The sequence below is a fragment of the Pelobates fuscus genome, chromosome 2 (assembly GCF_036172605.1).
Source record: "Pelobates fuscus isolate aPelFus1 chromosome 2, aPelFus1.pri, whole genome shotgun sequence".
In the NCBI taxonomy this organism is placed as follows: domain Eukaryota; kingdom Metazoa; phylum Chordata; class Amphibia; order Anura; family Pelobatidae; genus Pelobates; species Pelobates fuscus.
In genome coordinates, this window is record NC_086318.1 from 107,325,507 (window position 1) to 107,352,605 (window position 27,099).

General features: G+C 40.8%; 1 protein-coding gene across 1 annotated transcript in view; it reads left to right on the plus strand.

Annotated features, from left to right (window-relative positions):
* The first annotated feature begins 13,436 nt into the window (after nt 1-13,436).
* MBNL1 (muscleblind like splicing regulator 1) overlaps nt 13,437-27,099 on the plus strand; it is a 163,052-nt gene continuing 149,389 nt past the window's right edge. The window contains exon 1 of the mRNA XM_063442544.1: nt 13,437-13,511. The gene's annotated coding sequence lies outside the window, so the exon portion shown is untranslated. The remainder of the gene's footprint in view (nt 13,512-27,099) is intronic.

The window sequence follows — 27,099 nt, forward strand, 5'->3', positions numbered from 1 at the left end:
AGATTGAAAATTTAAGTGAGAGGAAGAGCAAGAGAGGGAGACAGAGTGTGGATGAGATATGAGGGAATAGGATCAAGGGACCAGGTGGTGGGGTGGGAGGACCAGAGCAGAGCAGAAACCTCTTTTGTTCTAGTAGGTGCGAATGAGCATAGATCAGTGGAGTGAGTGGGGTTGGGTGATATGTTTGAAGATGTATTGGAAGGGGAGGGAGAGAGGTTAAAGATCTCTTCCCTGATTGTAGAAATCTTCTCAGTGAAGTGAGTTGCAAAGTTTGAGGTAGACAGGTTGGGAGGGGGAGGGGGAGCAACAGGGCGAAGCAGAGCATTACAATTGTGAAATATGCATTTGAGTTGGTGGGAAAGTGTGCTTATGAGGGTGTTGAAGTAATTTACTTTTGCAGAGGAAAGAGCCAGAGTGTAGGAGCGCAGCATACATTTATAGTGGAGGAAATCCGGTGCAGGGTGAGACTTTCTCCAACAGCGTTCAGCTGTTCTGGAACATTTTTTGAGATATTGGGTCAGCTTGGTGTGCCAGGGTTGTTAAAATGTAGGAGTTGCCATGATGTCAAGTTGAGAGGAGAGAGTGGAGTTGTAGAGTGAGGTTGCAGAGTTAGGGCAAGTGAGATTTCAGATGGGTAAAAGGAGAGTTTGGAGTTTGGTGGAGAGATGCTGGAGATCAAGGCAGGGGAGGTTTCTGCGAGATTAGAGTTGAGGGTGGTGAAATTTGGGTACGGAGTATGCCGATGTCAAAAGTCAGCAGATGGTGGTCAGATAAAAGAAAATAGAACATTGGAGAGATTAGAGGTGGTACAGAGATTGGTGAAGATGAGGTCAAGGGTGTTTCCTGGTGTATGAGTTGCTGAAGTAGACCACTGTGTGAGGCTGAAGGTGGATGTTTTCAGAGAGCAGATGGGAGGCATCAGGGCAGTTGAGGTTGTTGATTGGGATGTTAAAGTCCCCAAGTATGAGGGAAGGAGTGCTAGATGAGAGAAATGTTAGTAATATATATATATATATATATATATATATCATTTTAAATAGCAGAATATCAGCCTTCAGTGTGCTCAAAACTGTTTACAAGGCAGCCCCTGCCTTCTGGGAAGTCTTCTAGACAGCCTAAAAGAAAGGAGACGGGCTTGTGTAACATTCCCTATGCAATAAATTAGAGAGATGAGTCTATCTACATAGTGAAGATTGATTATGGAGAGGAGAAGATGAGGGGTTATATATAATTTTGTATTTATTCTTTATATTTTTTTAAATAAACATTTGTGGCTACAGGACAGACGCTGGGGCATATAAAAGCTAACTGGGGCACAATGTGCTGTTTGTGTATTTCATGCAGATGTAAGTAACATAATTCACATAGGGACAGAGGAGTTTTTTGTAACACAACCTTGTGAATGAACATATGTGTTTACTATTATTATTTGTAAACCGAAAGCATATTCAGCTCTACATTATGTGGATGAGACATACAAGTAAATTCAAGACAAGTTTGACTAACAGGAACTATCTAAAAGGAAGTGAGATAAAAGTACACAAAATTTAATGATAAAGTGCATACTATTCAAAGAAAACATTATTTTATTAAGACACAGAGGTTCATATTAATGCTGTACTCTTTATTTAATTCCATCAACAGCAAAGAAAACATTGTTGGAAGAAAAAAAGATTGAAACAAAATCAGGGTAATACCATTCCTACCCTATTAGTTAGGCTCTAGTGCAATGGGCTGTCCCTTTGTGCACTTGTGCAGTGGCCATTTTGGTGGTGTCGGCCGCATAGGCTCACTTAGCGTATGTGGCAGCCATCTTGACGGAATCTTATTCATTTGCACATGAGCACTATCGTGTTCTGGAAGCCATCTTGCTTTACAAGCCCACGAAAACCACTTTCTCTTTTAGCTTCATCTTCCCGTAGCCTGTGGATTACTAAACCCTGTTATGTGTAGATAGTGGTACTAAGTGGGGCTTTTGTTGTCTCACTGATAGTGACTGTGCAGGTATTGTGCTGTCCCTGTTGGGTTGCTTATAAGCCCAACTCCAGTGTGGCCATGCTGTAAATCTGTGGCTTGGACCCTCTGATTTGTCAAGTGTTTCTAACACACTCTTGTGTTTGCTAGTATGTCTCTGATCCTCTGATTAGCTTAATTCCTAACTCTCACTCATTTGTGAAGTTGCAGTCAGTGCAGTCACCTGATCCGTAGGTTGTCTGAAGTGCCAATCTGCTTCTGTATTGGACAGTCCTGGTATATGTTCCACCATTATGGAAATATTGTGGTGGAGAAAATAATGCCAGAAATAAGTAACCCCTCCTACCCAGTGGCGGCTCTAGACTTTATGAGGCCTTAGGCGAAACTCAAACAAGAGGCCCCCCACTAACACTCATAGTAAAAAAACATATAGGGGTTGAATTGTGTGTATAATGAGCTGTAGTTATAATGTATGACAGGTTTGCAGCGCTGGATACAGAGAGCTAGTCTCTGTATTCACTGTTGGGGTGAGTGTGGCACGGTTGAAGGAGAAAGGGTGACAGGGCGAGGGGAGGTGAGAGTGACAGGATGAGGGAGGGTATGTGACAGGGTGAGTGTGGCATGTCTAGGCAGGATGAGTGACAGGATAGGAGAAGTTAATGTGATAGGGTGAAGAGGGGATGAGTTTGACAGGGTTATGGGTTACGTGTTGCACGGCTGGAGGAGGGAGTGTGACAAGGCAAAGGGAAAGTGAGCCGGACTGGATTACGTGACAGGATGAGTGTGGCATGGTTGGGCCCACGTGAAAGGGTTAATGTGAAAAAGGATGAGTGTGACAGGGTTGGGGGTGAGTGTGACAGTATGAGAGAAGATGAGTGTGATAGGATTAGGGGGATTAATGTGATAGGGTGAGTGTAGAAGAGCGAGGGCTGGTAATTGTGGAATGGATGGAGGGGGTGAGAGCAACAAGATTAGGAGAGGTTAATGTGAGCGAGGCTGGGTGTAGGGGGGCATGACAGCATGTGGGGGTAGACAGTGTGTGGGGTGGCTGTATGTGTGTGGAATTGTGACGGTGGGTAGGTGAGAGTGTGGGATGCAGTGTTGGAAAGGGTGACTGTATTGGTGACAGTGTTGGGGGCTGACAATATGGGGTGCAAGTGTGTGAAAGGGTAATAGGGTGAGAGAGCAGTGTGGAGGAATGTGACAGTTTTGGGGGCAGGGTGTGAGTGGGTGACAGTGAGGAGGAAGATGACAGTGTGGGGTAGCAGTGTGGAAGATGGTGACAGTGTGGGGGCAGTGTGTGATAGTGTGGGGGGACAGGGTGTGTTACAGTTTGGGAGGGCAAGGTGTGTGGGACACAGTGTAGTGAGGGCAGGGTGTGTGACAGCATGAGGGGGCAGTGTGTATGACAGTGTAGGGGGGCAGGGTGTGTGACCATGTGGGTGGCAGAGTGTGTGGGAAACACAGTGAGGGTGGGTGGGCAGTGTTGGGGCAGTGAGGGTGGGCAGTTTTGGGGAAGTGAGGGTGGGTGGGCAGTGAGGGTGGGTGGGCAGTTTTGGGGAAGTGAGGGTGGGTGGGCAGTGAGGGTGGGTGGGCAGTTTTGGGGACAGTGTGTGTGGAGGCTGTGACAAGCCTCCACACACTAAAATACCTTGTTTTATAATGTAATTCCCTGGTGGTCCAGTGGCAGCACTCCCTGGTGGTCCGGTGGGATGACTGTTCTGTCTGCAGCTCCCCGAGAGCTGCAGACCTCGTTCTCGCGAGAGCCTGTCAGAGCGTTTCCGTGGTAACCCGCGGCAACGCTCTGTGTGCTCGCGAGAACCACATTATGTGATCTGCAGCTCTGCACTCGGCGGAGCTGCAGATCAGAGGCTGGCTCTCCCTGTGGGCAGACCATGTGGAGGGGCCACCCGGCGGCATACTGGGCAAGCCGCCGGGCCCCCTCTCACTGTCGGATCCTCGGTCATGTACCGAGGACCCGGCAGTTCAGTCTGCCCTAAGGTGATTTAGGCGGCCGCGAGGCCCCAGCAAGCGCGAGGCCTTAGGCGGCCGCCTAAATCGCCTAATTAGAGAGCCGCCTCTGCTCCTACCCCTCCCACCCTCAGTCTTGTTTCCAGCAATATCCCAGGGCGGAATCTTTGTGCTACCATGGCCTACCATTCCTACGGTAAGTAGGAATACATTTTCCTTTTTCCTGGTAATATCCATGGCAGCACAACAATGGGTAATACCCAATCAATAACCAAGGGAGGGATGAAATACACAAGACTTCCAAAATATGAATGCAAATTGACAACACTCACACCTCATAGGGCTTAGTAGACTTAAAATAGCCAATCTGTTGAAGGCTTATTATATAGAGGCTTGAAGATCTTATCTGGTCCATTAGTAAAGATAAACAGACTATATAAAGATCTGAAGACATCTCTGTGTCCATTTGTTTGATTGAAATTTAAATAAGTAGAAAACTCTTACCGTTTAGACGAAACCAGTGGCATACACATAACCCATGGGGCCCCAGTGCGAAACAGATCCATGCCCCCCCCCTTCCTCTACCCCCCCTCTAACTCACCCCCCTGACAGACACACACACACATACAGAGACACACACACACATACAGACAGACAGATACATACATACAGACACATACATACACACATGGCACATACATACAAAGACACATACGTACAAACAGACAGACAGGCACACATACATACACACAAGACACACATACATACAAACAGACAGACACACACAAAGACACATACAAACATACAGACAGGCAGACACACACACACACACACACACAAGACACACATACATACAAAGATACATACATACATAAAAACAGACAGGCACACACATATACATACAGACACACACACACGACAAACATACATACAAAGACACATACAAACAGACAGGCACACATACATACAGACAAGACACGCATGCATACATACATACATACAGACAGACACACATACACACACACACGAGACACACATACATACAAAGACACATACATACATAAAAACAGACAGGCACACATACATACATACATGCAGACAGATAGACACAGACACATACAGACTCCATTGGGTGACCCTGACAGCATGGGCCACCCGATAGGCCCCTTGGGCGGCGTCCCCGGTGGTTTGCTGCGCAGGGGCCCGGGGCCACAAATGATGATGGCGGGCACCCGGTTGCAGGGGCCTGCAGGGCGGCTGGACCCCCTGGAGTGACAGGCCTGGTCGCAGCTGCGACCCCTGCGACTGCGTATTGTACGCGTGTACGTGGATGAAACCGATGAAGGATGGAAGGGGTTATATCCATATATATGCTCTGTATTTGCCTGCCCAGCCTGCTACCCCTTTGGGCACAGCAGGAAATAGGATGATGGTATAACCTTGCTACCTCTAGGGTCACTGCAAGTAAATCCATGGCAAAGTACAAGATAGAGTTGTACGTTACCCTTTCAGTGACCCAGCCATAAATATAAGGCTATCATTGAATTTGTATAAGAAATAAAAAAAATAAAAAAAATAAAAAGGTACCATTATAATGTTTGTGAAAAGAAAATATTTTTAATTGTTACAGTGTACATATATTGCACATATTACTTGCAGTATAAAATAAATACTAAATGTAAATACATCCAGGTATACAGGGCCCCCAGCCATGTAAGTTTATTATTATTATTTAAATCATCATACAGCACCCACCATCCAGGTATACAGCCTCGGGGCACTATATGATGATTTGTAGAACAATAATAAATTTATATGGTTGTGGGGTGGCTGTATACATGGATGGGGTGCTGTATGCTGATATATAATAATAATAATAATAATAACATTATATTGTTATAGGGCTGTATACCTGGATGGGAGGGCACTGTACAGGGTGCCCTCAGCCATAGAATTTTATTATTATTATTATTATACAACTATTCATAAAGCACCCCCTCATCCTGGTATACAGCCTGGGGGCCCTGTATGATAATTTGTAAAACAATAATACATTTATATGGTTGGGGGGGACGGGCTGTATACCTGGATGGGGGCACTCTAAATGTAGCTGCACATTTTGAGGCTGAGCTGTGACTTGTGGGTAGAGCTGAAGTGAGAGAAAGACCCCCACAATTACCCACCTTTCAAAGGAAAACATTGTCACAGCCTGACATGCACTGGCTGCACTGACTAGGAGGAGACTGTCAGCGCAATCTTTCCTCTGTCACAGTGTGACCCTAGCGTGACTCCATCTCCGTGTGAGATGTCACGGTCATGCTACAGGCGCAGGGCTGGGGAGGTGCAAGTCCAACACTATGCAGCAATGACAATCGTTGCATTGTGTAATAAAAACAAACACGCACAATGCTTTCAGAGATTGTTGCGTGCTTAAAGGGCAGCTGCTCTATTTGCCCCACTGCTGCGTTAAAGAAAGCCATTTTTTTTTAACATTGTTGTTTAAGGGAGTCCACTTCATCAATGACCCACAGGGCCCACTTGCTATCAGGCAAGCTGACACCCTGGCCAGCCCGCCACTGGCGACTGATGCATTTCTGCAGGAGTGGCCGTCTCACAGACATTTTGACTTCTCTGTATTTGCCATAATCTTGCGTACCCTGTTACATTTCAGGCATCATTGAGAAAAAGTGGTGTTGGTACCTTTGTGCCTTGCTAAGCCTTGGTTTTCGGCGATTCTGGAAATGTGCATGCATTTTTTATTATGGTCTTTGAATGAATTCCACCAATTCACATAGTAATTTATATTATTATTTTGGGTGATAGAATTTAATTGGTAAACATTTCATTGGTATACAACAAATGTTTGCTTTACCGACCCCCATTTTCTCTCTCCATTCTCTGTCCCTTCTAGATATAAATACCTCCATATAACTGTATCATCTCCATCCCTGTCGCTTAGACCTCATCTCACACATCCAGAACCAAGCAATACTGAATATCTCTATTCTTCTGGCTATACTCCATGTTTGGTCTCTTGTAAGAGAGTTTCAGACATCCATGCCTTGGAACGTGGACACGTGTTACTTTTCTCCAGATGGTTTATTATTTATTATTTCGAGACCCTGGAGTTTGCGGCCTAGTGAGTGAGGGACGAGGTGGATGGCCGCTGCCCCACACTGGCTCTTCAAAGGCGCAACTGACTGGTCCCGTTTTAAGTATGAGAATATGTCACTACACAGACATGCTGGTGGTATTTCCAGCCATGCCATTGTTCATCTTGCAACATTTCATATATTATCTTGTATTTTCCATGCAATGGCCTTAGTCTAAGTAGCATCTTAGCTTTGTTCAGCACACTATCAAAAAGTACACTCACCTCGACATGCATGAAACACACTTGCTGTAGTTTCTGCTCAATTTCTTGATATTGTCAGGACCTCTTTGCTTTTGATTAACTAAAAAAAAAAAAAAAGTGCAAGTCTCTTACTATGACCTATGATGTACCTACAATGTATTTAGTCGTACTGTCATGTCCTTATCTGCTTACTCACCTATCTATGCACTACAAAAATAAAGAATTATAAAAATATATACGTATATATATGTGTGTATATATATTTTTTTAATATTTTGTATTTATATATATGTATATATATATATATATATATATAGTGATATATACGTATATACTTATGTATATAGATATATATATTATTTCGTTCTACATGTATTTTGATATCAATATATATATATATATTAATTTTAAAATACAGTTAGAATGAATTTACACATACCGTATATACTCGAGTATAAGACGAGTTTTTCAGCACATTTTTTGTGCTGAAAACCCCCCACTCGTCTTATACTCGAGTTAATGTCTGTATTATGGCAACTTAAATTGCCATAATACAGACCAGGACCGCCGGGCTCATTACAAGCCCGGCGGTCCTGTTGGGGGCTGGCAGGAAGCTGTAACTTACCTTCACAGCAGCTCCTGTCAGCTCCCTTCTCTCTCTTCCGGTCAGCTCCCTCTGCAAATCTCGCGAGAGCCGCGGGGTCAGAGTGTTGCCATGGGTTACCGTGGCAACGCTCCGCGTGGCCGCAAGATTTGCAGAGGGAGCTGACCGGAGGAGAGAGAAGGGAGCTGACAGGAGTTGCTGTGAAGGTAAGTTACAGCTCTCTGCCAGCCCCCCTCCTACAGCCCATCCACTGGACCACCAGTGAATGAGAGCCCCTCTCCCTGGCCAGCTAACAAGCAGGGAGGGGGGACGAAAAAAATATAAATACAAATTTAAATAAAATAAAAATAATATATTAATAATAGTAAAAATAATAATAATAATAATATAAAAATAAAATATAATATATAAAAAAAAATAATTTAACATAAAAATAATAATAATATTAATATACACACACTACACACACTGCATTCATACACACACACTGCATTATATACACACACACACACACTACACACACTGCATTCATACACACACACTGCATTCATAGACACACACACTGCATTCATACACACACTACACACACTGCATTCATACACACACACTACATTATATACTCACACACACTACACACACTGCATTCATACACACACACACACTGCATTCATACACACACACACTGCATTATATACACACACACACTACGCACACTGCATTCATACACACACTGCATTCATACATACACACACACTGCATTCATACACACACACACTGCACTCATACACACACACACACTGCATTCATACAAACACACACACACTGCATTCATTATATACACACACTGTAAATAAATATTCAATTAATATAATTTTTGGGGGATATAATTTTATTTAGAACTGTACCAGTAGCTGCTGCATTTCCCACCCTAGTCTTATACTCGAGTCAATACGTTTTTCCTGTTTTTTTGGGTAAAATTATGGGTCTCGACTTATATTCGGGTCGACTTATACTCGAGTATATACGGTATATATTTTAAAAAATGTGTTTATTTTTTATTATTTTTTTTTTTATCATATTGACATATTTATTTATTTTATATATTATATATATATATATATATATATAATGAAAATTATATATATTGAATCAATATCATTGTACGTGTATTTTGATATTAGTATATATTTAGAATTATATATATATTAATATTAAAATACACTTATACAGTGTATGTGTATGTATGTATATGTGTATATATACTTAGATCATATATATAATAAATATATATATGATCTAAGTATATATTTTATTTTAAACTGTAACTTGAACATGTATTTTAGTTTTTACAGGCAGCAGGGGGAGTACCTGTCATTACAGGCACTCCCCCTGCTGGCACTGACATGGACAGCCTCGCGATCACATGGCCCAGTGGGGCCGAAGAGGAATGAAAGGGACTCCCGGGGCTCAAAGGTGAGTCCCCACACCGCAATCGCTGGCGTGGGATCGCCGGCGACCGGGTAAGTACAAAGAACGGCGTTTAGAGCCGGTTCCCTAAGGACGGCATAGAACGCCTGCAGTCCTTAAGGGGTTAAAGGACTTTAGGCTTGGGGAAGATTTGAAAGTGTACGGGAGGTTGTTCCATAATTGTGGTGCTCTGTAGGAAAAGGAGGATCAAGCTGCTTTCTTTTTGTATTGAGGTAGACTAAATAAAGTGCTGGTACTGGATCAGAGGTTATAGGACGTGGGAACAGCTGGGTAGAGCCTTCTGTTCAGATAGGGTGGGAGCTTCCCATAAAATCTCTTAAACACAAGGCTGGAAAGATGAAGGGTGCGTCTAGATTCCAGCGACAGCCAGTTTAGTTATTTTAGCATGTCACAACGGTGGGTCCTGTAATTACATTGTAGCACAAATCGGCAGAACGACTTATACAATGTATTAAGTTTATTAGGGTGGGTTTGCGGTGCAGGTGCATATACTACATCCCCATAATCAATGATTGGCATCAGCATTTGCTGTGCAATCTTTTCCTTTACTGTAGGGCTTAGGCAGGATTTGCTTCTGTACAGGGCACCTAGTTTTGGATAAAGTTTAGATGCAAGTTTTTCTATGTGGAGGCCAAAAGATAGATTGGGGTCTAACATCATACCCAAGTATTTGAAAGAGTGGACTGCGGTCAGTGTGCTATTTGATTTTGCTTTGATACATAGATGGGAATTGTGTAATTTGTGTAATTTAGGTACGGTTCCAAAGATCATTGTGACAGTTTTGTCAGTGTTTAGGAAGATTTTGTTTTTTGCGATCCACTTTTCTACCTCTGTAAACTGGTCTTGGAGCACAACCTCAAACTGCAGTAGATTGGATTTGCTTGCATAGATTACTGTGTCGTCTGCGTACATGTGTACATTTGAGGATTTGCAGGCATTAGGCAGATCATTTGTACAGAATGCCTCTGATGTTTCACTGCTCAGTTCACTGCCCTTAAATAACTTTTGTGTCTGTTTATGCAGCCCTAACCACACCTCACCTGTCTGTGACTGACACAACCTGCATAAAAAATTGGTTTCACTTTCAGTCAGATGTAACTTACTTTAAAATGATGTATCTCCTGCTCTGTAAATTGAACTTTAATTACATACAGGAGACTCCTGCAGGATCTAGCAAGCTATTAACAGAGCAGGAAATAAGAAATTCTAAATTGCATAGAGTCTGCAATAAAGGAAGTGTAAAGAGTAGATGACTCTTTCCAGTAAATGTTTAGGAAGGCTGTGTAAGTCACATGCAGGAAGGTGTGACGAGGGTGCATAAACAAAATGATTTAACTCCTAAATGGCAGAGAATTGAGCAATGAGACTACAGGGGAATGATCTATACACCAAAATTCTTCATTAAGCTAAAGTTGTTTTGGTACTATAGTGTCCCTTTAAGGGTATTTTGACACTTTTTATGTAGTCATGACACAGACAATCTCTGCTAAATATTGTAGAAAATTGTGTTTGTTTTTTTCTGATTTAATATGCACATATAACATGTGTGTTTAATAAACCTGATGTGTGCTGCTCCTGTACAAAATCCAATATCGTGTTCAGGTTTATCTTCAGAGTACAACAATACCCCCAATGTATGCCTTTGCCAGTATCCTGTAAAGCTATAGTGCCATATAAAAGACCTGACCATTTCAATATTTACTGTTATAATTTTGATAGATGGATTTTAAATGGCCTGTGTCTCATTTTGGAGCATTACAGCAGTTTGACAGTTCAAATTGATTCACAAAGGCCTACCATTTGTGAAAGTAGACACTTCAGAGTAACTTATATGTTGTATATTGTGCCTTAACATGCTGACATTTGTTTCACTAGTTTATGTTGAAGTTTATGGTGGAAAAAAAAGTTGGCCTCTTTTTTACATACACATTAAATTTTTGCCTGGCATTTTTTAAATATTACATGTGCCACTATAGTTAAAAACAAAATGAAAACACATTATGCTCAGCAAACTCTTCTGAATAAAACAATAGCCCCATTGTATGCCTTTTTGGCAGTATTTTGTGAAGTTACAGTGCCATTTAAGAGACTTGACTCTTTGGGTTTATCTGTGTATTACACATATAAGTACCATGCATTTAACACATTACATTAATTCCAGGTTCACATTGACACATAGTATACACACACACTGCATACATATCACATATATATCTGCAAGAATATGATCAAATGTACATTTCTGACAACTAGGTAACAGCAACTGTATAACAGTTTGAGCAGCATCCCTAAAGAGCCAGTTCTCGAGATAATTGCATTGTTTCTGTTCGCTGCAGTTTACACGCATTTACACCTACAGCACAAAGCAAGTAACAGAAAATGTGCAACAGTATGCCTACTACAGAGCAACATTTTTAATTTTGCAAGTTGTTATCACATCTTAGCAGACACCAGCTCTTAGTGAGGAAGGAAGTATAAGACCTGTGGACACAAACCACTACCCATATTCCAGGAACACTTGTTGATCACTCTGTTTGCAGTTCATATTTAGGCCATGTGTGTGTGATCGGATCAGTAATAGCTAAAGCTACGCTATCTACATTAACTCTTAGCTTAAAATGAATCCCATTGACAACATTCAGGAATGCAAATTCATATTGCATTTGCTACATTTAATATCAATCCAACTGAGACGAACTGGCCTAAAAATGAAACCAACCAATTGATATTGTCTGGGTTTAGGTGCAGATTGGGGATGAATAGTTTAGAGCTTGGTCACAAATTATTTCCCAGACCATGTAAAAAGCAAGCAGGCACCTAAAGTAAATAATAGCAGAGCTCCCTAGAAGAGTTCTGGGATCAGTTTCTCCTCTTATCTTGAAAATGAATATGTCATTATAATGCATGTGATTTATACCCCTGCATTTAGCTGTTAGAAGAAGATATGCTCAAATGTAGAAAAATAGGGGGTCCTCCTTGACATTGCATTAGATTTAAATGTGATCCATTTGGAGTCAAGAAGAGGGGTGGGACAGTTTAACCCCTTAAGGACCAAACTTCAGGAATAAAAGGGAATCATGACATGTCACACATGTCCTGTGTCCTTAAGGGGCTAAAGTATCACTCTAGGGTCAGGAACACAAACATGTATTCCTGACCCTATAGTGTTAAAACCACCATCTACCCCCCCCCCCCTCCCCACCCCTACCCTCCCCCCCCCCCGCCCCCGCCTCCCCCACCCCCGCTCCGGGCCCCTCATGCCTCCATAAATATAGCAAAATCTTACTGTATTCAAGCCAGAAGCTGTAACTCTGCATGCTTTTAGACTCAGAATAACAAACAGTCTGCTGACATCATCAGAAGTGATGGCCTGATCCAATCACAATGCTTCCCCATAGGATTGGCTGAGACTGACAAAGAGGCAGATCAGGGGCAGAGCCAGCACAATTCAAACACAGCCCTGGCCACAGCCCTGAATCAATGAATCTCTATGAGGAAAGTTCAGTGTCTACATGCAGAGGGTGGAGACACTGAATGTTTGGATGCATTTTAGGCAGCCATGACCCAGGAAGGATCTCTAACAGCTATCTAAGGAGTGGCCAGTGAAGTTATCACTAGGCTGCAATGTAAACACTGCATTTTCTCTGAAACAAGCAGAAGAGAAACTGTCAGATGATATTTTTGCATAACTAAGCTGTTGAATAAAAGTTAGCTATTGCTAATAATAAAATAATTACTTCCTAAGAAGTAAAAGTAATTATATTTCCATAATGGTGTAAGGCAGAGATAGCCAATGTATATCTCCATATCTAGTTCAACTGCACCTACTGTGATGCTTTGACATTCTTAAAGGGACACTCCATGCGCCAAGACAACTCTGCAATCAAAGGCATTTGATAGCTTTCAGACTAATTAACATATTTGTTTGTTTTTTGCATGCTCAAAAAATGTTTTATAGAATGCTATACCATCAGCCTGCCTCCTTAGCACTGCCTTCCCATGATAAAAAAAAATAGACTTCCTTATCAGTATACATACACAGCACTGCGTCAGCTGGAAGTCTAGCAGCCTGCAAATTGAGAGGAAACCCAGGAAGACACCTAGAGAAGAAATCACTAGGTTTGTTGTTATTCTGACTGTCTGTCTGCATCTTGGTTAACGGTTGGACGAGGGAGGTTTTTGTCTATTGCAGACATATTATTATTATGACACCCAGACTGACACATAATACATGGATATGTAGTGACCTACTTACATTTTCTCAGTCTAAGGCAGTTATGGAATCTGTGAGTTTTCTGCAACTGCTGGGGATATACCTATAGCCTCCGCTAGTGTCAACTTTTTCAGGTACCAGCTGAAATTAGTTTTTTGCACTTATTCTAACATTTGCATATTGTTTGATTGAAAACAGGGTCCCACAACTGCTGCTTCCTGCTACTGTTGTGGGGGTTCCGGGGACCGTTGTAGTTATTTAAAATCTTTGTTCCAGCACAAAGTAAGTAAAGAAAAATTGTGCCAGTTCTGGATCCATCATTATTAGGGACTCCTGTATTTTTTTTTTATTTTTTTTAAAGAGTATTATAACCAGTTGCCATGGTACCAAATAAAAGTTTTTATATATAATAAATATTTAGACCTAAAGGGTTTTGTAGAATGTAATTATTCCGATTTTTCTTTGCTTCCTATTGAGCTTAGTTCTCAGTCTTCAGCTGAGATGGTAATAAAAGAGAAACGTAATTAGCCCAGAGCAAATCACTGAGATCTGTTGCGGAACATTTTCCTATTTTAGCTCATTTATTAAGATTTATTAGTAATTTTTTAACTAAAAGAGTTACTTGTAAAACAGAGAAGAATTTATTAAGACATTTAAAAATCCTTTTATAGTTTTTTTGTGACTGGAAGGGATTTTGCAGCATGTCTAAATGTGGTCTTTCAACCATCAATATCTATAAAATCAAACATATACACACACTTGGTACTTTACTTTATTCAGTACACCTGCTCATATATGCAATTAGCAAAGTGGTATATTGTACGGCTTCAAATCAGAAGATAGCACATGCAGACATGGTCAAAACGTTTAATTGATCATTGGGCAAGTTATTTATTTGACTTCAATGGTGTTGGTGCCAGACATGGTGGAGGTTCCAGCCTCTCAAACAGCCTAATTGGATGTTTTACTTTTTAAAGTATTTTGTTTATTGAAGGGGGAAAAAACAAGCCACATCAAGCACCAGTGCTGTAATGAAAAACATCTTGTTTTTATAAATTCTTGCTTTATAACATTTTTGTTAACTTTTTTGGCGATCACAAAACATTCAAGTCACATAAAACATATACAAGCTTAACAGGACACTATAGTCACCAAAACAACTTTAGCTTAAAGAAGCAGTTTTGGTGTATAGATCATGCCGCTGCAATCTCACTGCTCAATTCACTGCCATTTAGGAGTTATCACTTTGTTTATTCAGCCCTAGGCACACCTCCCTGCATGTGACTTATACAGCCTTCCTAAACACTTCCTGGAAAGAGACATCTAATGTTTACACTTCCTTTATTGCAAATTGTGTTTAATTTAGAATGTCTCATCTCCTGCTATGTTCATAGCTAGATCCTGCAGAAGCCTCCTGTGTGTTATTAAATTTCAATTTACAGAGCAGGGGATACAATCTTTTAAAGTAAGTAAAATCTGATAAAAAAATTAAACCATTTTGTTTTAATGCAGGCTGTGTCAGTCACAGCCAGGTGAGGTGTGGCAAGGGCTCCATAAACAGAAACAAAAGTAATTTAGCTCCAACATGGCAGATAATTGAGCAGTGAGACATGATCTATAATCCAATACTGCTTCATTAAGCTAAAGTTGTTTTGGTGACTATAATGTCCCTTTAACATTCAAGGTTTCACATTACAATATATTTAAAGTATTCAAACAAAAGTAAAAGGAGACACGGTAGAATAAAGTAATAAAACAAGAGAAAGGAAAAAGGAACGGATGTCAATCCGAGCGTCCACAAATCACACTCTAGGTACAGTGGAATGCTACCATTATACAGCTTCAAGTATTATAGAAGAGTTGTTTGGAATCATGAAGTTGGGTTATGGGCTGTTCACTTCAGATAGTATTCATTTAATTTCTTACTGTGAAAGCGATAATAATTGCTTCCAATATCTACCCAACTCATTTCTGGTGATTAATTTCTTCTCTGTATGTTTCATGTCATGAACAATCCAGATAAGTAAGAGTCCAAAGGCCAGGGCTGGTTTCTTCTGTCCTGTGCTAATGGTTGCCATGATGCAACTTGTTTCCTGTATGCAAAGACAAGGTTACCATTGCTTGTAATCATTTCTATCTTGACCACATCCTCTCCAGCATGTCTTAGTTGCGATAGTTTTTATAGATGTGGAAGTAATGAAGATGTATCTCTATGTTAGAGAAGCTTGTTCTGACATTTCCATATGTCCACACAGGTTTAGGGCACTAGATGTCAAGCTACATATTAAAGACATATCTGCCTGATTATGGTCGAAGACGTCATGCAGTTGCATACTAGGAAGGAATACTAAGTTCCATACAAAGCAAATTTAGAAAAAGGTAATTGAAAATTTTAGAGAAATTCAGTTTCAGAGGTATGACAATTGTGGTATAGGTCTCTGCTGTAGTGTTTTCAGTAGCAAAATAAAGTAAGATAGCAACTCAAGCCTAGCACATGAAGACTTTTTCTATGTCTACTTATCTTTTAGACACAACTGCATGTACAATATAATAGTAAAAAGTCAATTAACAGAGTCAGCACTCCAGCCAAATATATGCAGCGTATGTGTAATACATAGAGTGTGGGAGTATGTATCATAGTTCTGGGCTATTTTCTCCCCAGATGTGTTTTTTGCAGTGTTTGCTGGGGTATGCTAAGAAGAGAGTGGGCATGGCAGCAGTTTCATTTTATAGTGTACCTGTCATGGTACGTTCCACTTTATTAATTTTATTTATATATTGCCAACATATTTACAGGTATAGAAAGGGGATACTTAGAGATAAAGAAGGCCCTACTTACCATCTATGAGGACTTGATGTAGGCAGATGTATATTGTTAGGTGTCTTACCCAAGGTGGCCACTGCTCTAACCAACTTTATTTTATACCTCTTCTCATACTAACTGTGCATTTTGCACCATGCATTATAGTGAAGTTGCTAGCCAATGTACAGATTTTGACAAAAAACACTTTGAAAATTGCACCACCCCTCCTATCAGTCAGATGTTGTCTGTTAGCAACAAAACACACTTACAGGCTGCAATCTTGCTTGACAACAATGCTTTATAATGTATGAGCGCAATACATATTTTCCAGCAGCCCTGTCAAGATCTGGCAACAGATGTTGCTAATAAAATATGTTTGTTGCACAGGTACTATAAAAGAAAAGATTAAACAACCCACATCGTTGTCAGTGTTGGAACAGCTCCTTGTGATCACCAGACCTCTGCTGCCATGGACTTTTAGGTTCTATCCAGACCAAGCAACGCCACTAATGCTCGTCGAACAATCAACGATTAGACCATACAACTAGGGCCGGCCCGTCTATAGATCGCTGTGGAGCCATGTGGTGGCACACTGACAGAGGCGGAATTTTGCCGCCCCTGTCATCATCTAAAATAGGAGTTCCAACCCGTGGCGGCATGCACCGCATGTGTTGGGAACCTGTGTGAATGTTCATTGGGTACTCCATGCCTGTAGGGCCACCTGATGGACATGTGCAATGAGGGGCCTGGTCGTGGCGCTGCGGCGATTTAAAAGCACGACCGGGCTCTTTCTATCTGCAGGGAGAGCTGGTCACTTCCTCCCAGCTCACACACACCGAGATCGAGCCACGTGGGAGGAGGGAACTGCGAGGATGTGGCCGGACCAGGAGAGCAGGCCCCCAACTCCCACCAGCCACAGCCAGCAGAAAGTAAGAAACGGCTGGGTGGCTTAATTATTTAATGTGTGTATCTATGTGTCTGTGTGTATTTGTGTGTTTGTATGTGTGTAATGTGTGTTTGTATCTGTGTGTGATGTGTGTGTATCTGTGTATTTGTATGTGTGTAATTTGTGTGTTTAATGTATGTGTATCTGTGTATGTATGTGTGTAGTGTGTATGTGTGTATTGTGTGCAGTGTGTGTATCTGTGTGTGTGTAGTGTGCATATTTTGTATGTGTAGTGTGTGTATCTGTATGTGTCAGTGTGAATGTATGTGTGTAAGTCTGTGTGTCTGTGTATCTGCAGGCGTATCAGTGTGTGCACATCTGTACGTATGTCAATATCTGCATGTTTGTCAGTGTTTAATACATATACTGACACACATGCAGATGCACAGACACATACAATTGCACAGACACACTGATACGCGTGCAGATATACAGACACACATACATTTGCACAGACACACTGATACACATGCAGATATACAGACACACAAATACAATTACTGACACATATACATTTACAGATACAGAAACACAGATACAAATCTAACACACATGCATATACACAGACACAGGGTATAGGTAAGTGTATTGGCTGCAATGCACACAGAGACACACGCTACATCTCCAGCACACACACAGACACACACTACATCTCTAGCGCACACACAGAAACACACTACATCCCCAGCACACACAGACATGTACTACATCCCCAGCACACACACGGGCACATACTATATCTCCAGCACACATACAGGCACACACTTCATCCCCAGTACACACACAGACACACACTTCATCCACAGCACACACACAGACATATATCATCCTCACCACACAGTTAGACACACACTTCATCCCCAGCACACACACAGACACACATTTTATCCCCAGCACACACACATAGAGACACTACAATTGCAGAAACATATATGTTGTTTTTGTGTGGGGGGAGGGGTTTGTTGGGGGGCAGCATTTCATCCTTGGCAGCACAATGTCTTGGGACGGCCCTGCATAAAAACTGAGTTAATGTAAAGAATTTTCAAGCTTTACTAAACAGAACAAAGGTTTTAAGGTAATCTACTAAGAGACAGTCTAGGGGTGTTTCATTAATTACCAATCAAATATTGACAAATATTAACTAATAGCATGGGCAGCTTGTGCAAGCAACATGGTGAAAGCATATAACAAATCATTGCTTAAAACGTGTCTAGGGGCTTTGCTAGGTGGGGTTTACATACAATAGGAGAGTGTAGGATAGGGTGTTTTTAAAACGGGGGGAGAAAAGATGTGCAAAGAAGAAACTGCGTACATGCAATGTGCAAGATTGCTTGTCTTATGAATTAGCTAAACAGAAATTAACACTTTCAGTCAGAGAAAAGAGAAAAGTCCTGCCTTATCCTTGTGCCTTTTTTCAATCAGAAATATCTTGTGAGCACATATTTCAATGGCTGTAAATATATATACATATCAATTTTGTAGTAAATCTAGCAACCCACGAAGTAGAGAAATGTTGGCAAGGTTGGAGGTCCTGCTTTATCCATCAAAGCAAGAGAAAATACTTCAAAGTCAATATTTCAAACCATTCGAAATATTTGAACCATTGGAACAAGTCGTCAGTCAAGGATAGGACATAGACAGGGCCGGACTGGGAACTAAAAGCAGCCCTGGAAAAAATTCTATACCAGCCCAAAAATGCGCCGCGCCAGCACAGGCGAAAGTGCAGCACCCCCAAACACACACACAAAAAAATGCATCTTCGCTTGTTTTCTTGTGTTTTCTTATTCCCTCTTTTGATTTTTTTTAACTCCTTTAGTGAATCTTGTCTCCAATTTCTCTCCTTTGTCTCTTACAACCCTCCTATGTCTCCCCCAGCAAACCTTCTGTGTGTCTCTTTGTTTCCCCCAGTCCCTCTGTGTGCATATTTTTATCCCAGCCCAGCTTTGGGTGTCACTTTGTCCCCCACAAATCTGTGTATGTCTCTTTGTCCCCCAGCAAACCTTCTGTGTGTCTCTTTGCCTTCCCCCAGTCCTTTTGTGTGCCTCTTTCTTCCCGCAGACCCTCTGTGTGCCTCTTTCCCCCTCTGTCTCTTCCCCCCCTCCGCCTGTCTCTCTCTCTTCCTCCTCTGTCTCTTTCTCCTCCTCCATCTCTTTCTTCCCCCTCCCCCTGTCTCTCTTTCTTCCTCCTCTGTCTCTTTCTCTCCCTTCCTCCTGTCTCTCTCTTACCCCTCTTTCTTCCCCACTACCTCCCTGTCTCACTCTCCCCTGTGTCTCTTTCTCCCCCTCCCCCTGTGTCTCTCTCTTACCCCTCATTCTCAATCTCCCTCCTCTGTCTTTCTCCCCCATCCTCTGTCTCTTTCCCTCCCTTCCTCCTGTGTCTCTCTCTTTCCCCTCTTTCTCCCTCACTCCCAGGGCCGCCACCAGAAATTTGGGGGCCCCTAACTGAGCTCAGGGTCTGGGCCCCTGGGGGCCCGCCTCCAAAACCGCCCACAGAGACCGCCTCCAAATCCCGCCCACAGGAATACACACACAGACACAAACACATTCACTGATACAAAAGGACACAGATACACACACACACACACTGATACATACTAACAGACACACATACTGATACGCATATAGGCATAAATACTGACACACACATACTGAGACATACACACATATACAGACACACAGGCATACATAGTGACAGACACATACTAACATACATACAGACACACATGCATAAGGACATACAGACACAGACACATTCATAATGACATACAGACAGACATTCATACTGACATACACACATTCATACTGACATGCAGACATACATACACTGACATTCATACACACATAATGACATGCATACAGATAGACATACATACAGATATACATAGTTACATACATACATTCATACAGACACTGACATCCATACATACACACATTCATAATGACATGCAGACATACATACACTGACATTCAGATATGCATACAGACACACATGCATACAGACACACATGCAGACAAACAGACAGACATACATACATACATACATACATACAGCTCATTTTCCAGCCATCCTCCTGTTTCTTACCTTGTCTTTGCAGGAGGGTGGCTGGCTGGGGCTGATGGGACTGGCAGTCGGCTGGCTCTCCCTCTTCTTGTCGGGCGCGAGCGCTCCTCCCGTGCGGAGTGAGCTGGGAGGAAGTGACCACTTCCTCCCATCAGCACTTGCGCTGCGGCGGCATTTTTTTTTAAAGGGGCCCGGTCGCGCTATACCATGGCCGCAGCGCTGACCGGGCCCCTGAAGATATGGGGCCCATCGGGTGGCCCTAAGTGCATGGGCCACCCGATGGGCCCCATCAGCGTGCGGGCGCCGGTGCAACTGCACCGGCAGCAGTTCCGCCGCTACACGTGGGGCCCGGGCAGCCGGGCCCCCCAGGGTCGCCAGGCCCGTGACAACCGTTATGGTTGTCACCCCCTGATGGCGGCCCTGCTCACTCCCCTTCTGTCTCTCTTTTCCCCCTCTTTCTCCCCTACTAGCCCTCTGTATCACTCACCCCCTGTGTCTCTTCTACACCTCCCACTATTTCTCTCCTTCACCCACTGAGGCTGACCTTGTCTGAAATCAGATCTGGAATGGTAGGGACATCAATGTGATGTTTTCTCTCTCTCTCCATCATGCTCCTATGTGGTTCCCACAATTCCCTGCATGGACACATCATAGAGTAATCACTACTCTATGATGTGGCTGTGCTGGGAATTGTGGGAACAGCATGGGAGTAGAATGGCATTAATGTCACCCGCAAGGATATGTTTCTAGGAAGTCTGAGACTGAGTATGCTTTGAGTAAATAAATAGTTACACTCAGCCTACTAATGAGTCTTTTTTTAATGAGTGGTTTTTTTTTATTTTTTTATTTTTTTATTTTTTTTAAGGACGTGCAGAGTGGTACAAAGTTTTAAGCCAAAATATTTTAGGGGAAAAGTTTTCATTCCAGCTACTTTGGCCCTATATTGTGCAATCCCAGCATCAGCTGTGCTCTAGCTGACATGTTGAATTTCTAAAAACTTTCCATTCCATTATCCCACTGCAAAATATTAAACTTCACAGTTCTGGCCTTATTGCAAAAATAGATGTCTTGGATGATTGCATTACAACATTTTGGAGTCTCACAGGATTGAAAGAGCATCTGATCCTCTTGCATTGCCACTGACATCATATCAGTCAAATAAAAAAGGACTTGAATTTATTCCCAGCTCTCAAGAGTGATACAGCTGAATATTACTTTTATGTATCAGCATCCAAAAATAGAAGGCAAAATATTGTGCTTTGCTATGTAAATTCCTATTTAGCCGCTACTTCCAACTACTTGCTACTGTCATCAGGGGAAATGTCTTAAAAGGGTGGATTGTGATGGTGGGAAAGGTTATTGTAGCAAATATAGAAATCGAGTTTTACATTTCCAGATTTATGTGTCTAATACAGATTTATTGTTTCGATATTTCATATGAAAAACCCTTTAATTTCCGTTTTTTTTTTTTTTTTTTATTTTTTTTTTTTGTGTAGCTGAGTGACTTGCTTCATAAACATTTCCAAATCTGGTAATGAAATGCAGTATTAAGCAATGAGTTTAGACTCTTTAAAAACCTTAAGAGGAACTGTCACTTTAGAAGTAATTGTGCAGCTTGGCATTTAAAACAAGATAACTAAGTCCCCATGATACCTTGAGTGCAGGCAGAGAAGGAGCCTGCACATACAATAAAATATGGGAAAGTTATGCCTGGTGAATAGACATGAATTTGGCATCTTTAGAAAAGTATTCATTTTTTGTCTAACCCCCAAAATAGCTTCAGTACTATTTACTAGTGTATTAAGGATCTCTCCAAGAAAAAAGTTGAAAAGGTTTATTTTCAAGGTGGCAGTGAAACCCACTTTATCAGCCATTATTTGTTTGACATTATTGCAGTGGTTCTGAACAGTGCTGGAGATGCTGTTAGTTTGGTAAATACAATTTGTCTGTAAATCTGCTTTGTTGTTGGTTTAGTCACTCACTAATGTTATTACTGAAGCATACCTCACACAAGCAACTGTTAATTGGATACTGTGGCAGTATTCCCCTGTTCCTCAGGGGAGGGTCTTCAGACCTGGAATTATGAACACCTGCCTCTATTTTCTGGTATAACCTACTTGAAAAGTATTGTACTTGTCTATTTGTTGATAATATCAGCTCCTTTATATGGCAACTAACGCTGGCCACAGCTGTGAAAGTCTAGTAACTATATACTAACCAAGAGTTTCACAGTTTATATACTAACCAAGAGTTTCACAGTGTATATTTCCAACTCAATTTTAAAAGTCAACTTGCTTAGATTTGTGATGGTTTCAGTCCACAGCATCTTGATGTTTGACACTCTGACATTCAGTCACCTATAACTCTAAGTCCTCCTAAATGGCTACTGCAACCACCATAACCAGTACAGCCCACTGGCTCCATCCTCCAGTAAAATGGCAAACTGTTTTACATAGGTTTGCTCTCTTGCCAGGCTGATGACATTCATCTTCTGCAGAGCGGCAGAGGACAGATGTAGATCCTGACACTTATTCACTAGCTGAGAAATTGTATATATACAATTTGTTTAGAAAAGCGTTAGTAAATGGGTTTGAGCCTTATTTGAAAACACATAGTAAAATCATTTAGTTTATGGGAGGGAAGTGAAAGTTCAAATGTGTAATATTTAAACTACTTTCAGTATGCCTGCAGGCCAGGAACTTCTTCCAGGCACTGATAACATTTAACTGTTAGTTTTCTGTAGAATTAAAATGAGGCAGTAGGTACAAGAGGCCCTGATTATTGTGAAACAACAGTCAGTGATCTTATCACCCTGATCCTGTGTTGACATTTTGTGTCAGCAATTTCGAGATGTGTTAGTAGCATTGCCCATGACACAGATTTAAGTGCCAGAGAGAAGAATAACGTTTAATAAATGTAAGCAACATGTTAAAAAAACATGGAAATTGCCACTGACATAAACAATTATGTTTTCTCTTAATAACCATCGGATTGTAGCATCATAATTATATGTTTATAAGCACAGGGTAGTTAATAGTTGGGTACATCTGTCAGTAACATAAAACCCCCGAAATCTCATATTATTGTACTCATGAAACCTTGTTGAGGGATATAATGACTCCTTTAAAATAAGTACATGGTAACACTCAAAGTTTAACACGTTGCTTACTAGGACTAGATACATTCAGTTTGGTAAATGACTATTATTTTTCATTGTTCTACAATTCAAGTGTAGCCTTAACTGGCCATTGTGAATTGCTGGCAAATGTAAATAAAAAAAATTGGGGGTCTCCAAAAATACAGTGTTCTTCTTTGTACCTTTACACATCAGATGGAAGTACTGTAGAAGGATTTTAAGGCCAGCATAATGAATTCTAAGGACAAATAATCCCTGCCAATTTGCACTGACCACATTTATTCTTGTAACTTTTTAGTAAAATCTCCCTGTTCTTATTTTGCGTAGAAACATTGGTGAGATAGCTCAGTGGAAAGGGCTCCATTTACATTTCCAGTAAAGTCAACCTGCTCTTTCATCCTATTTTGGTCAATAAAATTAGTTTTTATTAAGTTGGGCAATGATAATGTGGGCCAGTATGGCTTTCCTGTATTGCTTTATAAGTGGCATTAATTTATAAAACTCATATATTTAGAAAAGTCTGAAATGTCCCTTTCCCCCCATTATGATATTAATATTCTTTCTTCGTCTGAGATTCAAGGTGATAGATTAGTACAGGCATGTATTAAAATATTCCACAATTAATTATCTAACCAACACACATAGGGTAGTCAATAATGGAATAAGCTTTGCTAGAGATGTGTAAATATTTAGAAAAAATGTATATCTATTCTACTAATGTTACTCTACTTCCGATGCATTTTTGACATAACATTTGCTGGAGGGAGACAAGAACTATGCACTTACTACTACAACAGTACATGCATAGTTTTGTTTTCAATTAGCCAATGGGGAAAAAGAAGGGTGCATGGCATTGTGGGTTTTGCACGCCACGGGTTCTTGCACGTTCAGGGTTACACTGCTAATGAGCAAATATTGCATACTGATGTAGGTTAACCTGTACAAAGGAGGTTTGTTTTATTTATTTATTCTTGTGAATTTGTCTCCTTCTAGAACAAAACAGAAAAAAACAGTAAAAATGTGTTGTTTGATAAATATGTAAATCCAATACTTTGCTAGATGGTGCTAATGATATGTGCTTCTTTGGTGAAAATGACATTTAAAGGGACACTATAGTCACCAGAACAACTACAGCTTATTGAATTTGTTCTGGTGAGTAGAATCATTACCGTTAGGCTATTTGCTGTAAACACTGTCTTTTTAGAGAAAATGCAGTGTTTACATTACAGCATAGTGATAAATTCACTGGCCACTCCTCGGATGGCTGTTAGAGATCCTTCCTGGGTCATTGCTGCCTAAAATGCATCCAAACATTCAGTATCCCCTCCCTCTGCATGCAGACACTGAACTTTCCTCATAGAGGTTCATTGATTCAATTCATATCTATGAGGAGATGCTGATTGGCCAGGGTTGTGTTTGAATCATGCTGGCTCTGCCCCTGATCTGCCTCTTTGTCAGTCTCAGCCAATCCTATGGGGAAGCACTGTGATTGGATCAGGCTACCACTTCTGATGATGTCAGCAGACTGCTTGTTTTTTTTAGGCAAACAGTATGCAGATCTACAGCTTCAGGCTTGAATATAGTAAGATTTTGCTATATTTATGGAGGCATGAGGGGTCCAGGGGGCTAGATGGTGGTTGTAACACTATAGGGTCAAGAATACATGTTTGTGTTCCTGACCCTATAGTGATCCTTTAACTGTCTGTTGTCTGTAGAATTAAATTGTGAGGTGATAGTTATGAGAGGCCCTTATCATTGTAACCATGTGGGGAATTTAGTGGATAAGAAGTTACAGTAGTGCAGGCTCATTCATTTCTAAATAAATCTAGAACTGTAACTCTAGAACCAGCCTCTTAATTATATGCAGTACATCTTCTGGTATGGTCTCATTCATGTACACAGACATTCCTAAATATCGACTATACTGTAGCATAATGCATACATCAGAGATACATTTGCTAAATTAGAGACTTTTCAGATTAAGAGATACCTGTCATAGGTACACCAATTTATACTCTAATGAAGGAGTATAAACAAGCATCATAATAACATTGTGCTAGCCACAATGCTAAAAGATTACTTTTTTTGAGAAAGTATATAAACTATATTGCTTCTCCCTAAACATATCAATCAGTTCTCGGTGTAGAGGGCAATGCCAATGGCACAGCATCTACTATTTGACCTACAGGTGTTTTTTTACATCCCTGTTGTAGCTGTGCTTAAACCTCTAGCAAGCACATTTTTGTTCACGGAGTATAGGAATAATATGACTGACACCACTTAGTCACCATACTTCATTTTTTTTTATTTAATTGAAGGAGATGCAATACAAAGACACTTGTCATTGCTATCATTAACACAAATCACTGAGCAAGGGTTTCTGGAACAAGAACAAATTACCCAAAACATTGTATATTTATATTAATATTGAGTATGCTTAAACTATGTAATTTATTTTACTACTATGTGCATATTAACCATATCCATGTTCCTGGAATGTCCCTTTAAATTAGACTTACCAGATTTGGCTGAGGTTTACTGCCAAATAAATTCAAACTGCATTGAATTGAATATGTCCCTATTTTGAAATGGATCTCATTGTAGTGATAACATTTATTGGAAATACATTGCACTCATCGAAACATAGAATGTGATGGCAGATAAGAACCATTCGGCCCATTTAGTCTGCTCAGTTTTCTAAATACTTTCATTAATCCCTGGCCTTATCTAATATCGACAATAGCTGTATGCCAATGCCCCACGAATGCGAAAACTCTTTCACTGTGTTAACCTCTACCACTTCAGCTAGAAGGCTATTCCATGCCCTCTCAGTAAAGTAATGCTTCCTGATATTATTTTTAAACCTTTGCCCCTGTAATTTAAGACTATGTCCTCTTGTTTGGGTAGTTTTTTATACCATCCTCCTTTACTCAATTTACAATGAATGGCAGCCAAATGACCCTGCCAAAACTGAGAGAGTACAGTTTGGAAATGATTTAGGCTTGGGGTATCATCACAGGGTAAAGGTAATTGGGGTCGGTTTTAGGTGATACTTGGAACTGAGGCAATATGGTTATGGAGGATTTGAATCACAACAAAAAAGATATTTGGTCGTAGTTCTGCTATTTGAGAATATCCAAATTAGCAAACTTTATTAAGTCTGACTAATTTTAATGGCTAACTATACACCAGGCAAGTGTATATAGATAAAATAATTACGTTTGCCTTTTGTGAATAGCCAGACTTTTGGATTAAAGATATTTTGCAACTGAGTTGGCACTCTGGTAATAAACAGTGAACTGGAAAACAAATAGCAAAGTTAAAATACTAAATTAAAAAAAAAAAAAAAAAAAAAAAAAACTGAAATTCAACTATGGCCACAGCTTCACTATTTTAGCCTTACTTTTTTTTTTGTATTCCATTTTCTTAAATTCTGAGGTTTATGAGCACTAACAAGTCAAGGAAGGGTTATTTTTCAAACAACTTTTACAATACAAAACACAGCATTCCTTTTGCTATTCAGAAAGAAGGTCATAACTGTAATAAGAT